General features: G+C 45.6%; 1 pseudogene; it reads right to left on the bottom strand.

Annotated features, from left to right (window-relative positions):
* Positions 1–5,927: 5,927 nt before the first annotated feature.
* Positions 5,928–10,963, bottom strand: LOC144106307 (uncharacterized; annotated as a pseudogene).
* Between the last annotated feature and the right edge of the window lie 263 nt (positions 10,964–11,226).

The following is an 11,226-nucleotide window of genomic DNA, read 5'->3' as shown; positions in this document are numbered from 1 at the left end:
AAATGCGCTCAAGAACACTGAACGCATTCACACACGATTTCTTTCAAATGTCAACAAGTCGCCGTCTGTGTGAGCACCTATCAATGAATGAAAAGAAATTCACGCGCCTTATATAACCGCCTTGAGGGTTGGTGTTCTAGCGAAGGGCATGCGCAATAGAATAAAAAAGCAGAAGCACGCTGTCGCATGAATTATTGGGGCGATGACGATAAGCGAAGTATTCGGAAAGTATATCATCACCCCGTAGTTTTCCGCGTTTCTAAAAGGCAATCTTTACGTCTTATCGTCACGGGCGCTGTGACATAAGCAAGCGTGAAGGGGAGGATAAGGGGAGAATGATTATGTCTTCGTGCAAATCTCCATAAACTTTGTTTTCTATTTATTATACGTTATTCCGCCCCCTCTTGCTGATGAATGCATACAAACTGACTACGCTGGGCTATGTCAACAAACTAGCCCAATCGCTAAAGGTTCTGATATCAGTCTAAACCTAAACGTTTAGAAACAAACCGCCATGACAGCCGCAATCAAGTTTTTTTATTTTCATTCGCGAATCTTGCTTACTTTTCTGACGACAAACCAAAGCAGTATCTGTAGTGATGACAAGCGTTTCCGCGGTCTCCTCTACCGAACAATCTTCATGATATACCGATGCCCAGGGAAACAAAATCTGTTCTCGTGTGCTTAGACAAAAGTGTATTGACCATTTTTTGAACTTTCCTCGTCGTAAGAATGATGCCCAGTACGGTTTCTCTTGAAAATCATGAAAGCTTGGTTGGAGGTGGAAGTCCACCTCTAGCGGCATCGTACTTGCATTAGTTTTCGTTGTCTTTCGCTACATGCGCAAATGACACATATGATTTATTTTTCACCAAATGATTCCAGCAGCCTCACATCTGAAATAAAAAAAGAGCATTTCATGTATCGGTGTATTGTTTATGGGGGTTTAAGGTCCCAAAGCGACTCAGGCTACAGAGGACGCTGTAGTGAAGGGCTCCAGAAATTTCTACCACCTGGGGTTCTTTAATGTGCACTGACACCACACAGTACACGGACCTCTGGAATTTCGCCTCCATTGAGATTCGACCGCCGCGGACAGGCACCGCGGTGGCGCCCATTTCATGTATCGGTAATACCGCTGCTCTTTCGTGTATCAAAGAACTGCTAAAGGAAGTAATCGCCAAGTCCTGCCTTGTGTGTGTGTGCTGTCTCCGTCTTCTAGCGCCTGTACGCTTTTTGCCTAAACCATGTCATGCTACAACCAACTAGCTCAAATCAAAGTCTCGCTCTAATCGCCAAACATTATAGTCAAGCCCTGACGTCACCGTTCTTGAAGGCACATAGACTGGCCCAGTGGAGTGGTCCGCCCCACAAATTTGCTGTCCTGAAAAGATCAGTTCTCAAACCATGCGCCACATTAAAGATGTATTGCAGAGTGAATGCGCCGACGTTGCTGGTTGCTTCAGTCTTTCAATAATAATAATAATAATAATTGGTTTTTGGTGGAAAGGAAATGGCGCAGTATCTGTCTCATATATCGTTGGACACCTGAACCGCGCCGTAAGGGAAGGGATAAAGGAGGGAGTGAAAGAAGAGAGGAACAAATAGGTCCGTAGTGGAGGGCTCCGGAATAATTTCGACCACCTGGGGATCTTTAACGTGCACTGACATCGCACAGCACACGGGCGCCTTAGCGTGTTTCCTCCATAAAAACGCAGCCGCCGCGGTCGGGTTCGAACCCGGGAACTCCGGATCAGTAGTCGAGCGCCCTAACCACTGAGCCACCGCGGCGGGGCCGAACTCGTTTTTAGCACAAGTTATAACGATGTATGAATGCCATCTATGGACCGGGTGCCTGCCACTCGAAGACATGCGCGCTCTCATGTCCGCACCGGTGCTGCTTCCAAAGTGCATGGAACAAGCCACAGGCCTCGTTGGCGTGCGGTACCAAATAGCAGCAACGCTTCGAAGAAAAGTAGCTCCGCTAGAAGGCTGAATATTAAAGCAGCTTCCTCAGCTAGAGGGACAGTTCATCTGCGTCGCTTTTCTCTGTCATGCATTCACGAATACATCCAGCATCTTGAGACACGTGCAACGAAGACGCAAATATAGTATGTGTAATAATGGGATGGTTTGCAAATGAGCTCCTGTACGCTTTGGAAGAAGTGGGTGGCCGGAGTTGATGAACTGGAACCGCTGCACAGTGTACATGACAGTCCTAACATGTGCACGTTGAGCACTGCTTTCCTCCCGAGGATTGGGGAAGGAGGGCTTGAACTGCAGAAGCAATCGTGCAGAATATGCCTCACTGGAGCACTCAAAGCAGTCTATCAACCGAGACTTCACGCAGTCGCACACATTCCAAGCGTAGGTACTGCAGGTTCAGGACCTGTTGGAAGCGCATCATAAGCTCCCGCCCGGAAGGATATTAGGCGCCGCTACTTTAGCTCGTTGACCAGTTCACACGTCCCTAGGTTACGACCCACAGGAGGGCAAAAGGTGAACGTCCAGAGCATCATGAACTGGACGTCATTCCGGCACTCTAGCAGGTCCGTACCACTGCAGTCATTGCCGAAGGAAACAGTTGATTCAATCTATTTCGTGCGATTCGTTAAGTTCGGCAACTGTGCAAACCAAAATGAGCGTCATGTTGGAAATGCAACTGGCTGTATTGAGACTATCTTTCGAGCCGTTAGTGGATGCCTGGGTCTGCATATTTGGTGCAGTTACTGCTAACAACATCCGGTCTGAAAGCACACTTCAAGGCATCATGATAGTCGTTTACGCGTCCGCTTTTACGCCATAGTAAAGGGTCACGCCTGCCTCACAGAGGTGTTGGAGCAATGTCACCGAGGTTAACGAAGCCGCCAGGACCAAGAAGTAAGTTGACCGAGCAGGTATATGGAAATGACGAAGGGTGGCCGGAAGAAGAATGCTGGTGCATGGATACAGTACCTGTTGCCTGGTTTCACAATGTGACCAAGAATTGCTGAAAATACGCCCAAAGACTCTGCACGCTTTCACACTAGCCGTCTTTCAAATGTGAAAAAGCCACCGTCAGTGTGTCCGCCTATCAATTATTGACTACAAAATCTCGCCTTATTTATGTTTCTATAGGGTTGGTATTCTGTCAAAGAACATGCGCAGTTATATCATAAAGCAAAACCAAGCTGTCGCGCAAAATCTTAATGCTCTCGCGTTAAAATTCAGAGAAAATTTAAAAGCGAGAATAATGGCGGCTCCATCAAAGAACAGCGCTAGCTCAATGCAGGCAGACCTTTCACGGCAACAGTCTATTATATTTCCGACAACTCCACCCAGTGTCTCAAATTTAAAATACAGACATAAAAATATAGGTGCGGTGGTTCAGAAGAATGCTGTTTCACAGTTTAACATCGAGCAAGAGTTCATTAAATTTTATAACTAAATGACGTTAACAGATCATTAAAGTTTAACAGGACGGAAGTTTCAAATACGAACTTGGACAGATACACCCAAGTTACGCGGACATTTCAATAATATATGTGGCTTGATACCAAACATCAGCGTTTCAAGCTTAGGAAAGAAAGGGTTCCAAGATAATAAACTAGATGACGGCACCAGTACCAAGAAAATCAATTCGTGACAGCCGTAGAGAAAAGAGGGTTCCACCATAAATGATTAGATGGCGCCACGGGTACTGAGAAGTGAACACACAGGAACAGCCGGATGTATGAGGAAACAGGTGTCTGGTATGCTACTAGATGGCGCTACGGGTATCAAAAATGGAATATACTGCTAAATGTCTGCTTCACTTGCTTGAATTTTCAGGGGCAGATTCTTCAGGACGCCTGATGTCCCTGTCGCCAGCCTTTTGAGCATTACTGTGAAGAAAAATAGAACAAAGGAAAACAAGCTAGACATAATAAAGCAATTTCGGATCTCTGCTATGCTCGGAGGAAAAGCGAAAAAAGTAGATAAGAATAGCAGATAGGAAGGACGCAAAAATATTTAAAAAATGCGAGGAATACGGCGGGTATTTTACAACCTGCCGCGGATGGGCAAAATCACCATCGTGGTCATCATTGAAGTGCCCGGTGCAAATGTGTTCTTGGATACAACACAACATTCGATTTTCGCAAAGAACCGGGAGTAATTTTTCTGCGTCTCACGTACGCAGAAATTGCGCTGTTATCAGTGGTGTTGCCAGTGCAGAAGCATCACAAGGTGAGCGGTTGACCACAATGACGACAAATTATTAACGGTTTGACAATACTGCACCCAGAGAGAACTGACACGACATATTAAGGCTGCCTTCCGTTGAGGAGGCGTGTTCGATAAATCGTCCCTAAGATACTACAATTAAAATTATAATAATTAGATTTGCTCAACCTATATGTCCGATCTTCGCTTTCCTGACGGCTTTGTCCAACTACCTCTGTTAAAGATTGCACTTGACCAACCTCCTCAATGAGCCAACTTTTTCCTAAGCTTATTTTTCCTGCTGCTAGTTTACACCGCAGTTTCCTTTGACATATAGGTATATCAAAGTTCACATTCCCTGACCATCTGAAAAAAAAAATATTTTCCCGGCTTCTCGCTCGACGTAAATATACTGGTTAATTTGCACACGCACTGCTCCTTTCAGTTGATTCATGAAAATAATTCAACAGCATTCGAGGACGTCATTTAATTCCTCCATTGTTCAGAACTTCAGATGTTTGCATGGAAAAAGGAAACACGTGCAGTGCGACTAATCTCTCTGACTAAATGGTGCAACAGCAGTACTCCTATATTTTGGGACTGCTATTGCGGTTCAACCTGTTCTAGATCTCCAGCCTTCTCAAAAAATTAAAAAATTCTCGTGATATTTTGCAAGAATGATATCAGAGGTTCTAATTGAGATAATTTTTTACTTCACGTGTATGATGTTTGCAAAGGTCTTAAAGCTATTCACTTTTACTTATGCGACTCTTCATGCTTAGGTTGAGTCTCGATTTGATCTTCTTAACGACTGCCAAATGACCGTTCGTTAAATTTTAGGAACGAGGCCATAGCGGGCGTAGGAATTAGTGCCGGCGTCGATGATTTTGTTGTTTTGATCTTTTTGTACAGACAGCTTGCTCGGCTTCCAAGAGTACTGATGCAAAGGGAGAGCCGGGCACCTTCTTTCGCATTTTTTGCTTGAACTGGATCTAAAGAAGCCTTGCACAGAAGTTTTTTGTTCATGCCATTTGATGGTGTTTTCTGTTAAAATTATTTAGCGCTATGCGGTTAAACGTTATGAAGAACCTGGACCGCCGCGGTGGCTAAGTGGTTATGGCGCTCGGCTGCTGGTCCGAAAGACGCGGGTTCGATCCCGGCCGCGGCGGTCGAATTCCGATGGAGGCGAAATTCTAGAGGCCCGTGTGCTGTGCGACGTCAGTGCACGTTAAAGAACCCCAGGTGGTCGAAATTTCTGGAGCTCTTCACTACGGCGTCTCCCATAGCCTGAGTCGCTTTGGGACGTTAAACCCCCATAAACTAAACTAAACTATTATGAAGAACCCAAGACCAGACTTCGGATGCATTTTAAAGCAGGCTTCTTGCGGATCATGTTTCAATAGCAAGCATTTCACGGCCTGTCATGATGCCTAGTATGCAGCGAGCAATTTGATGGAGGAATAGTGCAAACAAAGGACGGGACATTTGAAGGCACACACGGCGAGCGCTTTCCAGTGTCTCGTGACTTGTTTGCACTATCCTTCCATCAAAATATACCAATACAAACATGGTCACCTTTTCGCTCTGCTACAGTGCGCACATTGCAAAACATTCAAAAATAAAGCACAACAATATTTATCAAGACTCAGAGGAAAGCACTCCATTTTTCAGCACAGCGAACAAGAATTAGTACTTTAGTTATTTTTCACACAGCATAAAATGATTCACTAGCAAAACCCAACAGCTGCTGCACATAACTTTGGCGTGCCTATGGAAACGGTGACGGTATACACAAACGCTTTGTCACCCTTGGCAGATATGGGCGGCAAAGCCGGATGTGTTTTCTAACTAGGCGCTGCGACGTCACCCGGAGTCGTATGTCCAGGCAACACATGTTGTGCAGGTGACGCTGTAGAACCAAGCGCCCCCTCTTAAGTATTCGTTGTCAGTAATTAAGGAACGTGGCTCCTAATCGAGTTATGTAGAATTTCTGCCGTTTTTACTGTCAGCTTACCCTTGCAGTAATGTATAAACATGGGGTTTTGAATCGAAATGATGAAATTTGCGATTATTCGTTCTGGACATCCGAAAAGATCTGAATTGCGCTAAAGTAAGGTAGCATTGTGAACGTGTAAAAACAAAAGCATCATTTATGGTACTCACTCTTAGAAACGCTACCACATTGGAAGCGAAGAAAAGCCTTAAAATCCAAGGTGTCGAAGAATAATGTGCTTTGTTGTACTAAGAGAGATATAGGAGCTGAGCTCATGTCGATCTTGACAACTCCCGAAGGAAGCGCTACAAAACAGTCAATATTGTCGCGTTCGACGGCGACAGGTTTCGTGGCACTCATCCCGGTTGACGAAGGCGTTGGAGCCCAATAAACATCGGTGTCGAAGCAGAAATTCCCACTCCACCCTGTGACACTGGAACGCGGTGCCTTTATCCGTCACCGACGGAGCGGCAAAAAAAACGGAAGGCGAAGCTGCGAAGGTTCGCACAACTGTGACACCGGCAGCAGGCATCCCCGCTCCCGACGTGTCCGCGAATCGTTGCACTGCGCGCCGCACACGGCCGCAGTGTCAAAGACGGGTGCCGAGGCCAGCGGGCATCTGCCACCCGCAAAGGACCATGGGACACACTTGCGGCCGTCGTGGAACCACCAGTCACCGCGAACGTCTTCAGCAGTGCAGGCTACGAACCGCGGCTTCTGAACGCAACGGTGCTCAGGAGCCCACCGGCCCTTGACACAGGCCGCCAAGCAGTCCTCGATGGAGGCGAATTGGTTCGGACTGCGGTTACACACGTGAGCCCTCTGCACTGTCGCAGATAGGCACGATCCTTCGTCCGGGTCATAGAAGAACTGCGCCGCTCCGTTGACATTGCAGAAGGACTTGTGGACGGTTGGGCAGACTGTGCCATCCTTGTCGTTGCTGCTCTGCATGCGGAGAAGTAAGCTTTGATTATCCGCTCCTAGCGTGGCTCTCTACCATGGTAAGTTACTGGGCAGTGGATGGTACTGAGCACATAAGCAGCGCTAGTGCCGACTGGGGCAGATGCACAGTTTCCTTCCCAAATATATAGGCTACGTAGCTCATGGCCCGAGTGGACATCAAATATTTTTGCGAGGTTCATGTGTTACTTTTGTCATGTGCTTCCCAAAAGTGAAGAAGCACGCATACGGATGGATGAACCTTGAGCCGATCCGTGTGTTTCTTGACTTAGTCTTGTTGACCATCCGGCGGATTATGATTAAGAACATGCCGAACGAACTCGCTCCAAAGGATATATGTTCACGGATATGTTCCGTGTTAAGAATATGATGTGTGTAAACAGGCGAGAACTGTTAATTTTGGCAAGCTTTCCAGGAGTGACGGAGCGGAAAAGCTGTTGAAAGTAATATTGCGGTCGGCAGCGGTTACGATCGCATTAGTAATCCGGTTGCTTTGCTGAAAACTCTACGAGTGAACACTAGCGTAAGTGAACATTCTTCAGAGATGAAAGTAGAACTATGTTTTTCTACAATAACTGGCAATTTTTTTCAGATTACCTCTTCCTATCTCTCCGCACTACCGTCAGGATATGAGAGGAATATTGCTGCTGCAGCCTAATGTTCCAGCGCAAAAAACCTTATTTCTCCCTTCTTCGTCGCTGCATACGCTCCGCCATTAATACTGCGTTAAGTCTAAAAACACTTTTAATAGGCTGGGGTCATATCGCGTGAACACTGTGAGCCCGAAATGGGGAAGGACTTTTCCAAACTTGTTTTAACAGCCGATGGTTCATTGATATAGAAGATAAAGAACAGGCATAGATAGGTACTTGCGGAGCGAAAGACATATTCTCTCCAAAGCCGGTGGTGTGCGGAAATGCCGAAAAACTTTACTAGCCGAACTGAAACACTGGTCTGCCTCGAGACTGAAGTCAATATATTTTAGGCTTAGATTGCAAAAATGCGTTATGATTTTTATTTCAGCCTAGCGTGGACTTCAGATACGTTACAGTCTTTGATACGCATGTTATTGCTTTGAAACTTGCTCTAGGTCGAGTTAAAATCAGTGGTTTGAATCAGGCTTGTTAGGCAAAATATACCGCCCTCTGTGGAAGACAAACGGGTACACATGGCACTGTCACAGCCTTACGGCGCGCAAGTCTAGAAGCCACGGAGGAAGACTTGACTTGCTCCGTGCTAGAAGTTGAGCTCGATAAAATTGCTAAAAATGAAACAATATTATACCGCAGAACAATGCTAATCGTGTCCTATGCAGTAAAAGACGTTTTTTAGGACCTTTTTATTACACTTTGGCACATATATGTCAAAACTCTGCTGAGACCAGAAGAAACTAGCCCCATGTCACTATGCAGACAGTACTGCCGAAAAAGATAAAATGAAGAATTCAGTTTGAGGCTCTCCTAGACACTGCGTTACAAGTCGATTAAAAACTGAAAAAAATCTACCGAAATCTAACGAACAGCGGACCTAACGTGGACAGAAGAATTAAGAGAATAGAAGGAATAAACTACCTTCTGCAGTGTGACAAAAAAAGTTACTGGTAAACGTTCCTGGCAGCCCAAAATGAGGCTTAAGCTACTTTTGTGAAATATTTTCTATCTTCAGGAGGAGTTTTCAGACTACCTTAGGCAAAAAATAAAATTGGCGGGATTCGTTTCAGTTTGTGTATCAACGGGCAAAAACACGTTTTAACTCAACTGCAATGTCACGTGCGATGAAAACTCTCAATTTTCCCAACTCCGTCGCTTATTCCACTCCCCAAAAAGGTCTCTCACTACATTACGGTGCAATTAAACCTTTCTAGTTGTTTGTAACACACCTCGCCGTCCATGTTGATGGAGTTTGTATACATGCATGCTACCTCTGATTTTTGTGATACGTTTTGTGCTTATGTTTAAAGTTCACGAAGGAAATTATTTCTTTTTGAACAAGCATTATGGTTCGAGCGGTTCTTTTTAGTACGCGTCGTTTATAATTAGTCTTACATGTTTAATGCAACCTTCAAGCCATAGTTGTTTTTTTGTGGTTGTAAAGCTAATTTCTAAATGCTTTACTAGGCGCCAGTCAGTTGCTAAGATACAAAAAATCAATTAACTCTTCCAGGAGGGGACGAGAAACAGCATTTAATAAAACATCGAGATGGGTCGTTGGGATTTTTTTCACCATCTAACTAGACATATTCATTATATTTGTGGCCACGGGTGTTTAGAAAATACTTGGTTTGGTGTAGTAGAACTAAAGCTAATAATGGCTTGCATTACACACAATATTAAAATGTACGGAAAATGAAATCTGCGCGACCCACAACCGTCTGGACGTTTCCTAATCATTCTCCGCAGAGGGTAGCTGTACGTGACGGAACTAAGGACTCATAATTCTTGAGGGCGGGCAATCGATTTACGTGTTCAAAACAGGAAATGAAAGCCATGATAAACATAGTTGTGCGTTAGTTTTTGAAGGTGGTAATCTACCTTGACCTTCGATGCTTCATCATGAACTAATCACGCGCGCAACCTGTACATATTTATTATTGCGTAAATAGTTTTTGTGTATACTACCTCTCCACCCTATTTTCTCTGCCTGTCCCCTCACCTCTCTCATTTCATTTGTCCATTCTGCCAGCTATCCTTTATTTCCGCTGTCCAAGCTTAGGTGCTTCAGTATCGGTGGCAGATGGCGGGGTTAGCAAAAACCTTTTCCTTTATTTTTATTATTATTTTAATCAACCCCTACTACTACTTGACCATCGGGTGTTTCCTACCAGTCAGCACCACTCGCGTGCGCTTATCTTCGTTTAGTTGCAATACGCACGGGGGAATCACTGACGTTAGTAGTAGGGACGGGTGGATCCTTCATGCCTTGCTTGTCTGAAGCCGTTTCGTTCGCGCCTGGTGACCGATCAGGCGCTGTGGTTTGCTCGGGCACCCGTGTCGGCGTCGGCTTCTCAGTGGTCATGTTCCCAAGACTGGTCTTGCTGGTAGTGCGGGTCGTATGGCCTCCGCTGCTCTCAGTTGTTGGTGAACGCGTTTCCGTTGGCGGTTGGGTGGTGGTATGCGTCTCGGGTGAACTGGGTGCATCTTTCATCTTCAAGGAGCCCTAGAAATAAATAACTTTAATATTAGCCATACGTTTTTAGGAAAAGTCTATTGATACCTAATGTAGTCGCAGTTGCTCCTGCTATGAGTAGATTGCTGTATTCAAGGCTTCATGACTGCAGTGCTCGTAAGGCCGACAACTAACACCGATCAAATCATCTCGCCTATACTACAAGTGTAAAAAGATTAATCTTCCTCTTAAATAGAAATATATCTAGAGAGCGCCATAAATCAGAGAAGTTAAAAAAAATAGTGCTCTCGATCAGCCCAAGTTACCTACAAACCCAGTGGGTGAGCATTCGCCAGAAGGTGAGTATTCGCCTAAAAACCCAAAGAGAACAAAGTTAAGTCTAGCGTGACCTATACGGCATGCTGCAAGCTCACTCCCTAACAAGGGTGACTAAAATCATTTAAGTTCTGTTTGCCGCAAGCCATCATGCAGCACACTATCTCCACGACCACGGCGTTCCGAATAAATGAATACCTGTCCAAGACTTTTGAATAGTGCAGCCGAGTCACCTGGTGAGGCGCAGGTGCATCCGTAGGTGGCGGGCCCAGCGTCAGGTCGAAGATGCGCGGGTCAGGCTTGCGCAACTTGTTGACTTGGTTCCCACCAACCGAGAGTGTGTCTTCTGTCATATCTGCTGTGCGCGCGTACATGTGAATGCCGACCACGATCACCGCTGAGGTGAGCAGCATCGCCAGACTGGTGAGCATGCGCACAATAACACGGGGAACCTGCGCATTGCAAAAAAGGGCACAATGTCGTTAAGAAAGAGGGGGGGGGAGAGCTACTTAGTCCATTGTGTTCAGGCCTCCGGTTTCAGTGCGGGAGCATGAATAGTGGCCATTCCGGGCATTAAGACATAGTGTGTTCGTACGTTTGTCTGAAGCCTGCTTTGTGGCAGGCTGCACAACCGATTGTAAGGAACCATC

This window comes from Amblyomma americanum, chromosome 1 (genome assembly GCF_052857255.1).
Source record: "Amblyomma americanum isolate KBUSLIRL-KWMA chromosome 1, ASM5285725v1, whole genome shotgun sequence".
In the NCBI taxonomy this organism is placed as follows: domain Eukaryota; kingdom Metazoa; phylum Arthropoda; class Arachnida; order Ixodida; family Ixodidae; genus Amblyomma; species Amblyomma americanum.
Note: the sequence above shows the minus strand (reverse complement) of the source record. Positions and strands in the feature narration are given on the sequence as shown.